This window comes from Varroa destructor, unplaced genomic scaffold (genome assembly GCF_002443255.2).
Source record: "Varroa destructor unplaced genomic scaffold, Vdes_3.0 BEIS01000004.1, whole genome shotgun sequence".
In the NCBI taxonomy this organism is placed as follows: domain Eukaryota; kingdom Metazoa; phylum Arthropoda; class Arachnida; order Mesostigmata; family Varroidae; genus Varroa; species Varroa destructor.
Window position 1 is genome coordinate 6,723,848 of NW_019211457.1, and position 18,397 is coordinate 6,742,244.

General features: G+C 42.1%; 1 protein-coding gene and 1 non-coding gene across 4 annotated transcripts in view; one reads left to right on the forward strand and one right to left on the reverse strand.

Moving 5' to 3' along the window:
* The window catches only part of LOC111249932 (uncharacterized), a 390,414-nt gene that overhangs the window by 94,556 nt on the left and 277,461 nt on the right, over window positions 1-18,397 (forward strand). The gene's annotated exons all lie outside the window — the stretch shown is intronic.
* Window positions 8,235-8,351, reverse strand: LOC147755782 (U5 spliceosomal RNA). Its single transcript, XR_015327692.1, has one exon. It is a non-coding gene; the product is annotated as a U5 spliceosomal RNA (small nuclear RNA).

Consider the following 18,397-nt stretch of genomic DNA (forward strand, 5'->3'; position numbering starts at 1 on the left):
TTTTGTAAGCTTGGCAGTATTCAATATGATCTCCGCAGTTTTTAAGTTCGTTGAGTATCTGTACTACTACTATACGTAATAGGTGTTTTTTTTTTAGTTCGCATTGGTCAGTGTTATATTGAACTAGTGAATGGCAAAACTCTCAACGCTGACTTTTCAGTGACTTTTAAAGGCCGACGTCTCCGTATACGTCGTAGCAATTGCACCATATACGGGTTACAGGTTCAATCAATACAGACACGATTCGCCCCTTCAAACCATTTGGAAAAGTCTCCGAATCGTTTCGCATCAGTTAACTTGACCATAACGCAGCAGTTACGTCTACATAGGATTTGTCTTAGGGTAGAATGAATCCACTAATGTCCATGCCCGACGATTACAGAGTTCAGCACCTGAACGACCACAACGGTTCAGTAAGTTTAATAAAGACTGCTGTTTCTGACGTAGGGCCCTACATCCATCGCAATATTCTGCTGCACAATGCACTGTTATCACGACTGTATTTTAAATCATAGCGTTCCCGAACTTGGTACAGTGCAGCCTTACCATGGCCTAATCACGTAGCAGTTTTGCACCCGTGGTTAGATGACCCATCGCTTTGTCCGGACGCTCACTGCGACCTGAGCAAAGGTGACACGAGCTGAAGTACTGCTGCAGGTCGCGATCCAAGCGTGCTGGTAAGGAAAAGCTGCTTTCGTCCGACTACAGAGCCGGCTTGCTCATCAAGGTAAAGGCGTGCACCGCCGGCGGACAATTACTGCGATATTCAGCAGCTATCCTGCAAGCCCTTGATACCATGCATAGGGGTATCACGCCAGAAGCTAGGCAGGGCAAGAGGGCACAATGTGCTGAGGTATAATAATAAGAAGTAAAGGCTGCATAACGAGGTGATGAAGTGCCAACGAATGATAGCTACATTCATACGTATGAACATCAGCAGAATTGCTGGCTTCACTATGAATCTAGCAGATAACAGAGCGGCTTTGCGCGACGGGTTAGCCAGAAGACGACGTAGGCGCGATGACTAGTGAAGCCAGCCGGGTACCTCAACGGTGTCCGTTGTCCCAGTAGACAACCAGAGTTCTTTCTTTCTACTCAGGGAAAATTTATGTGGCCCTAGCGAAGGACTCATGAAAAGGAAAGCCTGCTGGTCCCACAAGCAGATGCGCTAACGGATAGGAAATAGTTAGATGACGCTTCTGGTGAACGGCGGACAAGGCCGGGTGAAGGCGTGCATCTGGTCCGCTGTGTAGTTGCATTTTTGGATGCGACAGATGATAATAGGTTAGACGCATAAATCCTAAGCTGAGCCGATGGTACGTTCGTGTTGGGCTATTGTATATGACTCTACAGATGAAAAGTCCGGGCGCGATATTTCCGTTTTTTTGGAGGTGATTACTACCAGAATCTACTATGTGATAAGCAGATATTCGACCTGGCCAATAGTATTATGTATCCATAGCGGTGCGTCACGGGTGTAAATCACAAGTGACTTATATAGATCGACGTTTCGTTATACAGATCGACTAACGAATTTTGCAGATATAACCCCCGACAAAAGGAGCTACACGCAGTGCGACGAAGCGGGACGTGAGGCGATGAAGTACACCTAACAAATATTTTGTATTCAAAAAAATGTTTCCAAATTGCTTACGTTAGAACTATGTTTTTTAGTGAAATTTCTTAGAACCTTGTGTTCTGCCTCGATGACTTATAAACATTGAGTCGGTGAAAACTACGTCTCATCATTGACCAACGCGTGGTCAGGAAGTGCATGTACATTGTCATCGAATCTCTATAATTCGTTTCTAGAATCAATGCGCTACCTTTTTCATATACATCATATCACATAGTTGGCATCACACATAATTTGACTTTTGTCAACCCAATTTAGATGCAGAGCCGTGGCAGCAGCGTCTTCCTTAACGTAGCTGGCAATAGCTTCTAGGTTCCTGCTAATTACCACCTTAACGATGGCCGGTTGCTCCAATATGTAACTAGGACCAAGGCCGAACACAAATTTATATTTGAACTTTGTCGGTTTTACATAACAGAGCTTTTCTCCTATTCAGCGCTAACAACATGGTGGTGTTACAACAAAGACTCTCTTACAGAACCTCTGCAAATACAATTTGTTGTAATAGGAACACTCCGTCACGACTTGGAGGACAAATAGCCCATTTACCTCTGTAGTGTTATTACGCTTCGCCACTTCAACTGTGATCACCGGAGCGCTTACGAACCAAGCACACGGTTTTCGGTCGATTTATATGCTGTTTATCTCAGCAGCAAAAAAGTCCTACGAAAACTGATGGTAACTCGGCTGAATGGAACATACCCGAAACCATTCGTCGATGAGGTCCACTTATAGTGAGCAGCTAAATACCTACCGCTCGCCGATTAACGTCACTAATATTTTTCTGTTAAGCTGATTTTTCATTAAGTTGCGAGTAACCTCGCAATCAGCAGACGACACTGCAAAAACTCGATATCCCGAAAGCGTGGCGCCGAGTGATACTTACCTAATCCATCGATGGAGCTAAAAGTGACATCGGTCGTCAACAAGCGATTAAACGCGTTTTCCGCTACTTGCAGAGAAAGAGACACGAGTATTGGACTCTATGCTATATATATATATATATATATATATATATATATATAAAGAGAGAGAAAGAAAGCTGAAACGGGTTACCGCACGCTTACCGAAAGCGAGGCAGATAAAGTAGAATATTAATATGAGAACATTCTCCTTTTTCTTGCCATCATTACTGAGTCGACCCCCCCCCCCCCCGGACACTCTTCGAATTCTACCAGCTGTCATTGTGCTTCCTGGCCCCATCGGGGCAATATGTACATGGCACGAGCGAGCGCTCGGCTCCCTCGTGCCAGGCGCCAGCCGGAGCTGCTGTGACGGCGGAGGACAGAAGCAAACGAGAGGGCGGGGGGAGAGAGGGCACAGGAAACAAATTTAACTTGAGTGCATAATACATCCGGCTTTAAGCAAGCGCTCGCCGCGAAACGAGCGCGTTTCTAAGCATTAACTACAAACAACGGCTGGCAGGTACTTGAGGAAAATGCTACTGCGATTATATCGCTCATCATTGCTTCCAGCTGGCTGTTTAGCTAGACAGTTTTGTAAAAGAAGGATATTAAAGACTGTAACATGTTAGATCTCGTACAGCTTCACCTGTAGAGACATGAATTCGAGAGGAAAATGAGGACTGTGTCAGAAAAGCGCTGTATACTCAAACATGCTTGATGTACATTGCACGTTGGTCGTCGAATTAAGCTCGGCTAGGCAAAATACAAAACATATACATGAGCTAAAGTATAGTCGATCAGGGTGGAGTGCGTATTCAGGGCTGAAGCTGTTTAAACTCATGCGGCACCATCTTATCTATCTATTCGATTTTTCTACCTATTCTTGCCTTGTACTCCTTTTTTTTTTAAGAAAACCTATAGAGCTCTAGCTCCTTTTCTCACGGCGATGCCCCGCCCGAGTCAGAGAGAAATGTGAACAGCTACTTCAGTGTCCCTTGGTCATGGAGCGTTCTCAGCCAGTATCTTGTCAGGCAGCGCGGACCAGTAATCATTTTAACTGTAATATAAAAAATACTTTCATCATTTAGACGAGCTATCACGTCGCTATCTAACCAACACATATATACGCGGGTTGTTTCACCATCGTCCAATTGGTAGCCGCGCGAGTCACTGTTTATCTCGATCAGGCAGCGGAGTCTGTTAGAACGGACGACGCGACATGGTAGTCGGGACAAGAGCACTTCAATCTATCGATGATAGACGCTAAAAGGGCATCCGGTGCCCTAGCTAACTTTGCGTCCTGGATTTCCCTTAGTATCCCTATCCCGCGAACGATTCTGTGAATATATACGTTGTTCGAATTCGGTGACATCGGCCGTAATGTGCGGCGGATTTATGCAGAGAGGGCTTGCTCGTTCGCTTGTTCCACCCAGTTAGGTTTGTTTCTGAGTGTCTTTACCTGAAGGTGTCCGAAGCACAGTGATGTACACTTGAAACGGCAATAGGTTACATCAGAACCCTTTCTCTCTGCAGTGTTACTTGATGGATCGATCAGGCTACCCGGCGCCTGCAGATTTTCTCTATATATAACGGTGAAAATCACTCGGCCTATTTATCTCTTGTCTATATATGCTCTCATAGCTTAGAAAATATCCGATTAAGCGGAAGTTAACCAAATGATGCATGGCCATGCGTTGTCTGATCAGCTTCCGTCGATTCGAACGAATCATCGATTCAACTACAAGGACAATAAGTGATAGCATTAAACCTTTCCGGTAGAATGGTACCTACCGATGGGATGGTTTCGTTTCTGTACTTCTGCTGCTAGAGCTATCACGCCTGAGTGGCCACGAAACACGAAATTCGTATGTCATCCCTTTCGTAACATGTACGATTCAGCGTATCGAACTGTTTTAATATCGCAGCAGCGCTGCGTCGGATCGTACTGGATTGACGGTAAACATATCCTTTAGCCTCAATACGCTAAGAGCTTTGTAGCTGGACATGGAAAATTCCCTATTCTCTTGGTTCTCGAATACACGAACCATTCTTTACGTCAACCTAAATTTTTAGCACAGGACATTGCTAGGCCTAATGATGGATCGGTAACATATTTGTCATACTAAAGTTAAGGATACGAGTTCAGGTAATCGAAGTTCGAAATCTTACGTAAATAGATACATGTTACGAACATAAGGTTTAAAAAATGTATGAGTAGGCTTTTCTGGCCTGCTAGGGTCACTCAGCTTTATGTCAATTGTTTTTGTCGGAAGTCGTGTGTATTAAGCGACGTTATTTTGAACGGGCAATGATTCTTGAGTATTGAAGCTTCAAACATTGTCTTCCCTGATCACTGTGATTTTCGTAGCAATTTAACATGTGCAGTATCACTAGCGTTTGCTTGCGCTATTAATCTGTTTGACGTCGTTCAAAAACCGGCATGAGCCACGCGTTTATTAGATGCCAGCCATTTACCGCCATTAACTAAAAGTAATCCTGTTTGACGACACGCAAGACGTGGCTTTTATTATTTGTTTATAATCTATAGCCTACTTATCTAAATGGTGTCAATATCTCAATGAACGTACAACACGGACTATGCAAATCGTTGCCCATCGCCTCTTTGTCGCAAATTTCTCGTTCTACAAAATACTTTGTCGTTTTCATTTTCTGCCTAATGGCCGTCTTGCTAATTGGTATTGAGGCAGTCAGCAGGCGGGCAGTTGCTAGTAATATGCCTAGGAAGCATTTGTTGTTTCCTGCGACAGGAATAGTAGGTGCACTTGCTCTGCCCGAGGCCGGGTGCCCTCGCACTAAAAAAAATTCCCCAGAACCAAACAACTGCCCCACTTAAGTCTGTAGGCTTCGATTTGATTCTGAACAAAGGACCTCGACGAAACTCGCGTTTCGTGCAATTCTCCGTTCCATGTCACTGATTCTTTGCGTGCTCTTTAAAGGAAAGCTGTCCTTTGTGTTACATTGCTGCCACAGTTAATAATCTGGATTTTTATAGCGATCCCCGATGAAAGCAGCAAACGTTTCGCCGACGGGGTTTAGGTGAAGGACGTTTACAGTATATGATACCTGTACAATAAAAGATTAATGAACATTTACTATGTAATGAACGCCTTTCAATCTGCATTAGACATTACAGGATAGAGAAAAGATCGCACACACAAAACAGATCGCGCTATTCTACTATTATTATTTTAGTAATTCTAAATCATTATATTGTCGTACGAAAACAGAAACGTGATATCTATGCAGCGATACGGATAGGGAGACATTTGCGGCCATAGTTTGCTTTTGCACTAAGATTTGATTGAGAATTACCTAGTGCCTATTTGGACATTGTTGTATTATTAGACACTACTGTCTACTTTTCGTTACGATGCCTACACTGGTGACTAATATGTGTATATGTGATTTAAATAACTTGAATGTCGGCATTCGATTTCCACCGCAAAACCCTGCAACTGCCGCTAAAACTGGCGATGTTCGGCCCAAATGCTGCCTTCCCAGCAACGCTTAATCTTCGAAAACAAGAGTCTGACCCGCCATACAGCGCCGTTTCGCCAAGCAGCTTCCGCTGCAGCGCGCCAAATTCGTCTTGAAGCCGTGAGCTGAAGTGCTGAGATAGTGAATTATGCTGGCGAAGGAAGCTCCCGATACCGCAAGATGCCAGATCACTGTTTCGAGAGGGGTGTTACTCTTCTCAGCCGTTGGTGTTGATACTGTTGCTCGTGCGGACGCGGGCAAAATTGGCTAGCATCTCCGTTAGATTGCGTAGCTGAAGCGTGTTTGCCTATTGTTAGACCTGGATGCACTTTATGAGATAAGGCTAGGTTTGAGGCCGGTCATCTACGATCGTTTTGTGCATGAAAGGCTTCCAGTTTACTGAACAGCAGCGCTTAACAAAGATAACGAAGCTGAACGTAGAACTCAAAAACTTTCTGATATAGGGTTAGTTTGGCAGCCATTAGTGGATAAGCTCCTGGTTAACCTGCGTGCCGATATAACAATCATTACGGTCTTAACGTGAATCGAATGGGTGCCACATATGAGCTATCATACTGCATCGTTTGGGTTACAATGCGAACGCGAGAGCAGCGATTTACAGGGCATATATCCAAGTTCGGTATCTCTATTTGTTATTTTAATCTTTCTTCTCCTGCATCCAACAACTAAAACTGGACCCGCAATCTTTCGCTCTCCGTCTGTCTAACTGCTCCAGAATAGCCTTCAAAACTGGGACAACTCCCTAGTACCGTTTTGCAAACATGTATCCCACACAAAGCGTCTACAACGTTTACTGTACGCTATTTGTTACGTTATTGTATGAATTTACTCTACGCTGTTTTGTTCAAAACCAATTCGAAATCCTACCATGCGTCAAAAGATGGTAGCATTGAAGTCGGTACTTCAGCCGAGTGATACTGCATGACACAGGGATATCGTTGAAACGAAACTCAGGTCCTGCCCATCGTTTTTGAGCAGAATGTCCACGGAAGATTGATAGCTTCCAGTGAAGCGATATTTGCTGTGCGAAAGTAGAATGCCCCCGTGTCTCATAGCTTGTGCATTCTGTTTTGTATAGATACTTCTATTAGGCGCCTCTCTTAAATGACATAGAACTTTGAAGGTCAAACTTAGGTGCTGACGCAGGCGTTTCAGCGCGGGTCGTGTGGAAGTTAACAGCATGATGACGGGCGGTTAGGTATTGGCAGATGAGTCCGGAGCTATAACGTCGTTGCGGAAAATAACTGTAGATAGGAAGTAAATATTGTTTAGATAACTTTTGTAGGAAGGATCAGTGCGAACAGATAACCCGGTGCATTAGCAGGTTGCACTAATATAAGCGCCCGAGCAGCTAGTTCAATAGCTGAACGGTAACCGTTGCAAAGAAAGTATATATTATTCCCGCGTCGTTTAATATTTCAATTATCAGATTATTAATGGCCAAATGCTATATACCGCTGGCCAGTAGGGACAGAAATACAGTAAGCGATGTATTACCTCCATTATAAATTAAAGAGATATCCATACCCATTATGCTCAGTTATATGTGTGGGTTTTTCTAAAATCGTTTAACACATTCTGATCCCTTTTTTATTGCTACTTTTTTCTAACAGTAAATATGTTGATTCATGAAATATCCAAACTATTTTTTAATCATACGTTCACTCTGTTCCCAATATTGACAATTTCATAGCCCAGATCAATGAGAACAACAATCCTGCAAAGCAAAAGCTCCTCCTCCGACATACGTTACTTAATTATGAATGAAAAGGTGCAATAAACGGAAGATACAAAAACCCACCTACCACTATTTTCCATCATTTTACTCTCAAATTTCTTTAGCATTAACGTATCATTCGGTAGCTGCCTCAAATCGATCTGTGCAGTCGAACAGCAGTCGACATTGAAGTTCAACATCGTTGATCGTCGAGCAGGTTTTGACCGTTTAAAACTTCAGCCTGGCTACCTCTACAGCTGTAATCGGAATGGTAGATAATGCAGCTCCCTTTAAATCTATGTGCGCTTTACAGATGTATTCAGGATGAATTTGAGCCCAGATATACTGATCGCATAAAGTACGTTTGTCAAATCTCATGCATGTTGATGGGTCAACATGTTCATTTAAAATCTGCGGCCTACAGGACATGGATTTATACTTTTTGATATATTAGAATAGCCCCTCGAAGGGACTGCAAAAATTGTCATTAAGACTCATTGTGAATACCCCCCGGCACGGATGCGTTTAGTAAAAGGCGAAACGCATATTCGTTTATGCCGTGAGATTTGAGCGATAGATTCACCTTCTCAACAGCAGATTTCTAACGTGAGCAGAGAGTATCACAGAAAGGCTCAAGTATTTCTTTTGTGATAATTTGGCACTTATACCTGGCGACGTAGATTATGGTGGCTGATGTTAAACATCAATGCCTCAGGTGAAGATAATTTATGTTACGTCTAATCTAAAGTAGATTGACCGCCTTAGGCCACAACGGCAACTACTGTAAATATTCCCTCTGCCTGTTTTCGTTGAGCCGCTTTCGAAATTATAATATGTGCAGCGCATGACGGTGCACGGTTTCGTAGTACCGCGACGTCCATTTTTGCAGAAGGGTTCGGAGAAGTCTTAATCAAGCGCGTTGGGCCGCGACTAAACTTTGTTTTATATTATTAAGAGTACGAAGTCAGATTATATTTACTGAAGTGAACATTTTACTTAGTTTATCATATTATTAGATTCGGGTAGTATTCGGAGTAACTAATTGCTCTGCCAAGTGGTAATGTAAAGCGGCAATTTGTATTAAAATCTATAGGGACGCCTTTATATTCATATTTTTACATAAGCGTATTATTTTTTTTTGTCTCTTAGTCACCGTGTGTCCTCGATTACAGCAACATTCAAATATTGGATCCGTTTTCGGTATAGTCCATACATTGCATACAGGCGAGATAAGTGAATTATTGAAACGACGATGTTCGTTGAAGTAGCGATTGATTTCGTGATACTTCATCAATGGGCGATGAATTCGTCATACACGCATTTGACAAGAGCAAAGGCTGTCTGAAAATTTCTGTTAAGTGGTAATGGTTCAGGCAGAGTAAACAGCATTCAATTCATCATTGATCAACCGATATGCGACAGGTGTTTGCCGAACCAAGAGACATATTTTCGGATATTGGAGGATCTTCAATTAGGACACAATTAGTGAAGGGTCAATACAGCTATGGTGCTTATTAGCACTTCTCTCTTCTATTAACACCGCTTATTGTTACCCGCAGTGTTAATAGAAGAGGTAAGCCGAAAGAGCACTTTGCAGTTAGTCTCGTTGACAACGAGTGGAAATGTTTGCCTTCAAAGTTCAAATTCTACTTGTTTGTCTACTTGTGTAGCTTTCCAATGGACAAAGTTGGCCGACAGAGTTAGTCGGTCCGAGCTAGTAAAGCAACACGTGAAGATAGAAACAATATGTAAACAGTCAAGTGGAATTGATGGAGGGGTCCAAAAAAAAAACTGCAGCTCCATTTGTAAATCACCAATGTAAAAACATTTATTTGACTAACCTACTGGTTTTTTGTTGCGTTGTTTCATAAAAAAAAAAAAAAAAAAAAGGAAAAAAATTACGATTTATTGCTGGACTTCATACATGAACTCTGTTATCGTCACAGTTGATCCGTTTGTCTCAGGCGTTTCTAATATTGTTGGCGTGCTGTTCTACTAAATTAACGTACTATGTCTATAAAGAAACATGGGTCGGATAACAGTGGGTGCATCTTCTGGTCACTGTGTAATACGTACATGTGTTGCACTGCAAATAGGAAAAATCAGTGGGCATTTCGAGCTCTACTTGTAGGTATTTGTTAAGGTATGTTGAGATTAGCAGCAGTTAAAAGATAGTCATGTCTCGATGAAACTCGCCATTAACCTGCGTTTCATTGAGTATAGCGATGATTTTACATGTGGGGTTCGTCTCTCCTGTAGCCCAAAACGAGGTATCTGTTTTCGGCTGTGGGATGCGTTGTCTGTTGTAGTCCGTAAATGCATTCCATCACTTCCAACATGCAACCCTGTAGCGCGCCGTTGCTCCTGCACCCTTGAGCGTCAAGGAGGTTGCCGCTAACGGAGGTGTCTCCTCAATATAGGTCGTTTATATCAGATGCCACAAGCAGCTGAAGCCCGGTCGTTTGCAGTATCGCTAATAAGCAATGCACTTACTGCCGTGCGAGTACTTAATAGATCCTGTTGAAGACTTATTTCGCGGGTCGTGTTTCGTTCTTCTTATGGAAGGGACCATGGCTAGTCAGAGACGGTGAAGATGTCACCTGTCAAAAAAGATACTCCGGTCATTAAGAAACCATTACGAAAATCTCATGTTGCCTCTTGATAACTTGAGATGCTAATAGCAACTTCAAGAAGTTTGTACGATTTGTTTTTGTGAGAGTAAGTTAGGTGGCTACTTTGCGGGAGCCGCTTGTATTATATTGAATATTATATAGTAAAGGCGAACAACGTATGAATAAGACCTGCACCAGGTTGCATTTTACGACGGAAATATAGGATAGTTTACTGATGGAAGGGCGACATCTAATACCTGGGTATTAGCCATTTAGCAATAACACGAAATGTCCTCGGCAAATCTCAGAAAATCCTTACACTCTTTACGGGGGCTGAAAAACCACGATGCCCCAAACACGTCATTCGACAGGTTATGGCCACACGTGGCTATAAGCTGTTAGTGAGCATCTTAAATTGCGCTTTAAAGCAATCCGTTTCTTTGAGTTTCGCTGCGTTTTATTCGTGCCTGAAATCGTATACGTTCATATAGCACCATCTTACTTTACGCTACATCGACAAAGAGCTGTAAGCAGGGCGGAGCGTGTAGAGGATCCATTGAGTTGCAGCGTCCTCTAGGGATACTCTATCGCTCAACATAAACGCCATAGATACTTTCAGGATTCTTTGAGAATCAAGGAGAGTTGAGTGGAGGTGTCCTGATATATGATACGTGTTCGCCTAGTAAAATTAGGCGTACGTAAGATCTAAGTAAGGCTTGTAACAAACATCGACGCTTATTAATGACTTTTCTTTTATCTCTGAGATTAGTCGGTGATCTCTTACTTGTGTACGGTACTTATGTGACCTCGAACAGTTCTGATTGTTTACGTGCGCGAGCAGTTACGAATAATGATAAAATATATATGATTTAATGGCTGTAAACAATACTATACAATTAATCAACTTCCTTGCAGTAAAGTTGACCTTAAAGACACCCGAGCCAATACGGTGCGTGTTTTTAATATGAAACTTAGGAGGTAATACTTCGTAGCCACAAAAGAAAGTTGTTGAAAGACGCTTGCATGCAAACATTTGCAGCCATAGCTACAAGCACGCCTATCTGGATCAAATCAAATATTTGGTGTTTTTTTGTCTAGATTTACTAGCGTTTAGGCGGGCAACAAATGATGAACCTGGTGTCTATACTGTCTTTCCAACGTAGGCCATTTTATGTGTCCTGAGTTTTAGCAGGCAAATACGTCATCACTGCATTATCACGAGAATATCTATATCAGGCCAAAAAACAACTGATATCATACGATAGTTATTACTATTTTATGCTACAGTAAGCGTTAAGCATGTTTGTATACCTGTAGGTGTCCTGTCACGATGTGCGGCCTTATAAGCGCATCTTTTCCGAGGTTTTTATCGCTGATTCAGGTTAGCCGTGTGCGCAGTATCTCATTTTTCGAATACTTATGTGGTTTCTTATACTTACATGCTATTTGAACGAGATGTCTATCGATTAGAGCCAATACTGTAAGGAAACTGCACTAAACATACCCCACCTATATATTAGCTTAGTAAAAAGTAAATGTTTCACGCTTACGGCTGGAGCTTGTAAATCTTATGAGAAGGTTCTGCAGTTGTTTAACGTATTTTATTACACGCCAGCTCATAGAGCCTACCACTTATATGATGTATATTGATATTTTTTTGTATATACAAGGTAGGGCTAAAATTTTTTGACAGCATAAAAACGTGCACGTTATTTACTGTTCTTATTTTTATTAGATATAATTCTTCTTTTCCGTGTTTGATATCAGGTATTTAGGCCGTGAGACCATTTGTCTACACCTCGATCCCAATCTAGGTGCTATTTTGTTAGACGTAAAATGAAAAACTGTCAGACTGTCAAGTGATAATTTTTCCAATTGTGAAGAGAGCTTTGCTTCATTTTGTCTACGTAGACGTCAAACGCACCGTATGAATAACGTTTCCGTACTACACCGGTAAGCACAACTTTTTTTTCGATTCAATTTACAATACTAATAAAACCTTTAGAATATCACAAAATGCCACCACTTAACCCGACAAGTAACGCGCAGGGTCAGGAAGGTTTCAAGAAGTCATGGTAAATTTTCGTGTTCTTCACTTTCTAAGTGCTCTTCTATATCAAGCTGCTGGTAGACTGCCAAGGATTTTAACGGGTTGATATCGGCGATGCCCATAGCACCGATTTACGCTTAGACACTGAGTCCCCAATAGCACCGACTCTCTGGTGCTTACAAACGTAAAATCATTATAATCACACGAATCCTTTATTGCATATAGAAATTATAGTTTTTCGCTCGTACTTTTGTATGAACATCTGTTGATTTTGTCAACTCACCTCCACCGTGGGGGTAAGTAGATACAGCCAATCTACTAGACGCTATAATTGACTTGGTATGATAACGAGGAAATGAATCGCAAAAAGAGAGAGCTTAATCTATTATCATACATAATGAGCTAATCTGCCGCTAGCTGCTGCCACTGTGTACCATTGCTTTGGCCTGGCTCCCTTTGTCGGTAATGTACAAATTCTATAGGTGCCTAGGTGACATGGAGTAGCATTGTCGTTAAGCTATGCCTCACCGGCTTCATCTTTCCCTTATCACTTATTAACTCATCATTGATCTGTTACTATCATTTACTGTAGCTGAAAAAAACGCTGTAAAGTATCTTTTTGGACTTCTTAGTTAGTCAAATTAATCTATTCATCCTTATAGGTGGCATTCAAGCGCTACTTATTTCATGCAATTTCTTTCTAAAGTCAAAGTATGTCCGAAATTTCGCATACTTCAGGGACTTTTACTTGCTCTCGGCTTCCCTGTTTGATTTAGGTTTTTGTTTAGTAAAAGCTTATACTTTTTGCTCGTCGATAGGATGGGGTTCGTCAATCTACAATGTCAAGTTTCTAAATCTAAATGCCTACACATAATTAATAATATTTTCATGATATTTGTCTGCCATAAGTAAGCTAGTTACTTATTTTCCAATATGTTGGCCTACTTTTTTAAGTCGATGGTGTTTATATATATATAAAAAAAAAAAATATAAAATCGTTTTCGTATCCGAGGCATATGAACAACAAGCTAATATCTCTTATTTGTGCTAGGTTCTTCGCTTTCTTTTTTATAAATAAATGATAAGTTTATGTATAACGACTTTTTGCAAAGTGGGCTGGCCCTCCTACCAACAACCGCCCTTTTTGCCCCTACTACTGCCATCTCGAATGGGTTGCCCCAGTGCGTCAAACTGGATCTTTTCAGCGGGGTAGGGTAAAATCGATATTTCTGCCTGATTAATTTGTCGAATACGAGGTTTTAAGTGGGAGCAATGAAAATGTTAGCTGTTCACACCTTATGTACCCAAGTTATATCGGCACAGCATAAAGTCTGTGTCGTATAAAATTCGATAAAGCTTTATTCAATACTCATACGTAATCCTTGTGGTGCTAAAAACGTATTTGAAAAAAAAAAGGGGACAAATGTAAGTTTGGAAATAAATAAGCTACACAGGAGTTTCTGTAGGGTTCCAATTGAATGTTTCACCTTATTGCAATTTGATGGTTTTCATACATCTTTTTTCCGAGCTTAAGTTTTTCTGGTTGTTTTTAAGGAGGCGGTAGCACTCTGGATTTGGCAAAGTGCTTTGATTTAAATTTGCTGATGGGATGATATGGCAAAGCCGAAACGACAAGCGGTGACCTGGGAGCACTAACAAAAGTGAATAATCTAAAAATGCAATTAAAAAATTATGACATGGTATGACAAAAAATTATGGCGGTATGACGCAGTAACGGCCTGCAACAAGAGTAACATTATTATGTATAAATAACACTTGCAATAATTCCTGACAACAAAATTTTCGTTCACAACAATTCGTTCCCTTTTATATAGTATATAACTTTGTACACGATGCTTTGAAATGTACCGTGTAGAGTACCGTGGGCAGCCAACTTCCGGATTGTTTTCTCGAATAGAAAACCGATCTGTGCCGAAGGCTGATACGCGCGCAGCTTACAGCTTCCGTAGCAACACACGCAGTAATGTCGAACGAAGCTCCAGAGCTGAAAGCATTCCAGGCATCCGAGAGTCGGTCAGACAAAATATCAAATGTTGGATACTGAATATAGATAGGGGAGACAGAAGTTCTAAGTGATTTTATCTGCTTCTTATATATATACATATAATGTATATATATACATGTAATGTATATATATACATGTAATGTATATATATACATATAATGTATATATATCAAGGAACAGTTAAAGCAGAAAGTGTCTATCTTTGCACGAGCTTCCAAAACAGAAATGCATCCACGAGAAACTCTCGGACATCATCCTGTGATGCCCCCTAATTCCATTTTATGACTGCTAAAGCAAATTCGTGATAGAAAATCTGTGCGAATAACTCGCGTGGACATCGTCGGACTATCGGTTTCGGCGACTATCACTCTATCCTTTGAAATAAGAACGCAAGTGCTGTCCTGCAGCATTGTACCTATAATAAGGTACCTTGGCCTACGTGGTTCCAATAACTGTTTTGTTATAGGTCAGTCGCGCGTCGGTTTGCCCCATTGACAATATCGAGAAAGGGCTGGTTTTTGAAACTGAGATTTTTCCTTGTGGCTGACCCTGAAAAGTTGTTTTTGATAGAATTGTCCAGTAGTGTTTTTTCACGATGGCCTCAAAGGCTCACCAAAGCATTCACCTGCTAATCCAAATTAAATCCAAATAAAACTTCGTGACCTAATTCTGCTTATTCCCTAGGCCTGAACTAGGTTCCCATGAAAACCTTTCAACTAATGCTTATGCTGAATTCTATAAACGTGAATTTTTTTTAGCTTAGTCAGTCTCTTTATTTTTGGTTGGGAGTCGGTTTTGATCGTCTTTGCCATCAGCATCATTGTCCTCGATGTTAGAAACGAGCCCCAACAGCGTCGTCTGCTCGGCAGCTGTGTTGACGTTTCCCTGTCTCGTTCCATATTCCCCCTTCGCCTCTGGTATTCCACGCTGTCTCATCTCATTCTGCTGAATACTGTCATCTACTAGCTTCTCTTTAGAGGAACGACGAGGTTCGGCTAGGAGGGCCTGTGAAGTGTGGCGAGTCGCTTCCGAACGACACTGATGTGTCACGCTGTGCTTTTGACGTGTCGATGTGGCGGACGACAGAGTCAACTTCAACGGGAAGATTCAGTAACCTTGTATATACACAGACGCCTATTTCTACCGCACGTGGTAACCGTTAACGGTTGAAGGGCATAGACACAGTGGAAGTCGCTTTTTAAGCAGTAAAGGTGTCTGCTCCTGCTGCTGTTACAAGACAAAAGTTAGACGAGTATAGAAACACCTATAAAAGGCGTTATGCGCATGCGACGATTTGCGTCTTGAATGACGGGGCTTGCAAGCATTGTTATACATGGTGTCCGAACGATTATTACTTATCGAACGGAGTAAACGGCGTGGCAGTGGTATGATCTGTAAAGTAAAACCCACAGTTACGCAAATAGAATGTTTGTATTTGATGGATCTGTAACAGTACGATTTTTCGTTGTTATTTGTCGTCTGAACAAAATAGTTTTTCATCCGAACACAAAACTATGGAAAGATACCTAAAAGATCGTCTTCAGGAAGTCTAACATGCGCCACCTTCTATACTAAGTCTACCCTAACCTACTCATAATCGCTGGACCATCCATAACCACAATATGTACACATATGTGAGTGTGAGATATCAACTCAGACGGAAAAACTTCAGTTACTACCATACGCTAATTCCACTTATGTAAAGACGAATGAATTGGCACGTCTCTGCCCCTTTGTCGAATAACAATAGCAAGGGCGCCATTGGCGTCTACTTAGCGGACCGTTAGTTATTTTCAAAATGACATCCGGTTTTCTTTTCGTCTTCATCTATTTTTGGTTCGTTTCTCGTACGGCGTTATATCGTGAGCCTGCGTACACCTACATGAGCACACATCAAGGCTCCATGCACTATCTGTACTAAACGTACATGTCGTAGCGTACGGTTTTACTTTTGCCCGCGCAGTAGTGTAAACAATACGACAACAGGACTACAGACGCTACTCATGATATGCTCAGCTCATGACTATGTGGGTGTCCTTGCCACTTGGTTAATTGGCGGAGCACACGGGTTTGTGGAAGCATCTACTGTTTGATGCCTCGTCGACGACGCGACGGGTATTCCGATCGACGTACCGGAGCGAAGGCCAACCGCAAGCTCTATGTTGACAAGTGGAGTCAACGACGACGTAGAAAACGATGAGACAGGAGAAGTGGTGTTAAAGACTTGAATCGTCGGTCAACGGATTGTTTGTACAGCCTCCGCTGCTCTTGTTGTTTTGCTTTTGTCTAATTTGCTTTCGTAGTCGGCTGCTACTGTTGTTACAGCTACGGGCCTCCGTTTTTCGCTCTAGCACTCGTCCATCGACTCTGCGTCAGGTTCTGTTCTTCCTCAGGAAACGTAGCGGTTCAAACGGGCACAAAGAGCTTGTTCCAGACAAGCTTTAATGGGCGCCCGTATGAAGGACCAATAAATCGGCTTGCCACACAGATCAGCTTAGGTCGAGTCTTCTCTTCGCCCCGCTGTTTCACCCCTCCTGGTTAAGTTAGCTCCGAACTTGCTGTAATGGCTGACCGGCTGGATAGATAGCAAAGACTAGCTTTGCCGCCACTTGCGATCACACTGTGTAATTTGTCTGCTCGTTGTCCTATAAAGAGTCCTATGAGTTGTGCTATCGAGGCTTCATTGCTGACTAATACAAGTCGGTCTCGATTTCAGCTCCACTGAAGTCTCCGCCTTTGAGACGAATTTTTTCAGCGACAAATGCGGCACTAAATGGTAAACGCGGAGCACCGGGCGACAACAGCGGGTATATTATCAACTTACAAACCGTGTTCTTCCGAGAAAAAACGAAAAGAAGAACAGCTGGTCGGCATAAAGGCCTGCCGAGAAGAGACTGAGGTATAAACTTGCAGAACGCTAGCTACTCAGGCCGGACACGGACACAGGGTTAAAAAGACTTTGAATTCCCGCAAGGGGTTACAACTTGACTTCACCGTCGGCTGCTTCGGCGCCACCTCCAATTGAGACGCTTAGAGGAGCTTTAAACAGAACAACATTATCACCATTTTGACTACGAAAGCCTTTATTGTCGTTGCACGCTCTGCAGTTTAGGGTAGAAGCCATTTGAGCGCAGAGCGCTGAAGGCAACGTTGACACTTTAACTGCTCCGTGCTTAAAGCAAAAAAAAAGGTGGCGGCCTTAAAGTTATTCTTCACGCGAGAGTATTACTAAATGATTAGGGTAACAAGAATTAATGAGTTTCACGAATTTAGGAACGCAATGTGCCTCAAAATTCAAGGGACTACTGAACGAGGTATGTCCGTGTTTGTGAAGGTGCGTGCGGGTTTATGGGCTTTGGAGGTAAGTTCTCTATGAATAAATGTTATGATTAATTAGTATTGAACTTAATGGATAGTGCAACACATTTGATTTGAATTCTAATCGGTTACTTGTACCTGTGCCACAATTTGGCAAAAAGCGTTCGGTAACCCAAAAATATCAAATAAATTGACAAAGCCATATCCTGAGAAACTAAGCTACATCCGTATCGGGACTGCCGCCGAATTCGATACCATATCGATTTTCCCATGTTGTTTACAACGGTCAATTAACAGAAATTTGGTTAATTCCGAAAAATTCCAACCCTGTGATAGGACAATTTCGAAAAGATGAAACCAAAGCTTTCAGAAGAAAGAAAAATGGATACACAAAGAAGATCAGTTTTACTTGGCGCGCGTTCATGTCAGCATACCACAAACAAGCCAAATCATGGCTTTTTTTGATCGTAGCAACCCTTCCTGTCACATTCAAAACTCATGTCGTCCTACCGTTATACCTCGGAGACTCTTTCTCTATATAGGGCCGACGTCTAAGCCCGGGCGTATTCTACCGATCCGGATTCAGTACATTCTCGCTTTGAGCGTTCTACCTT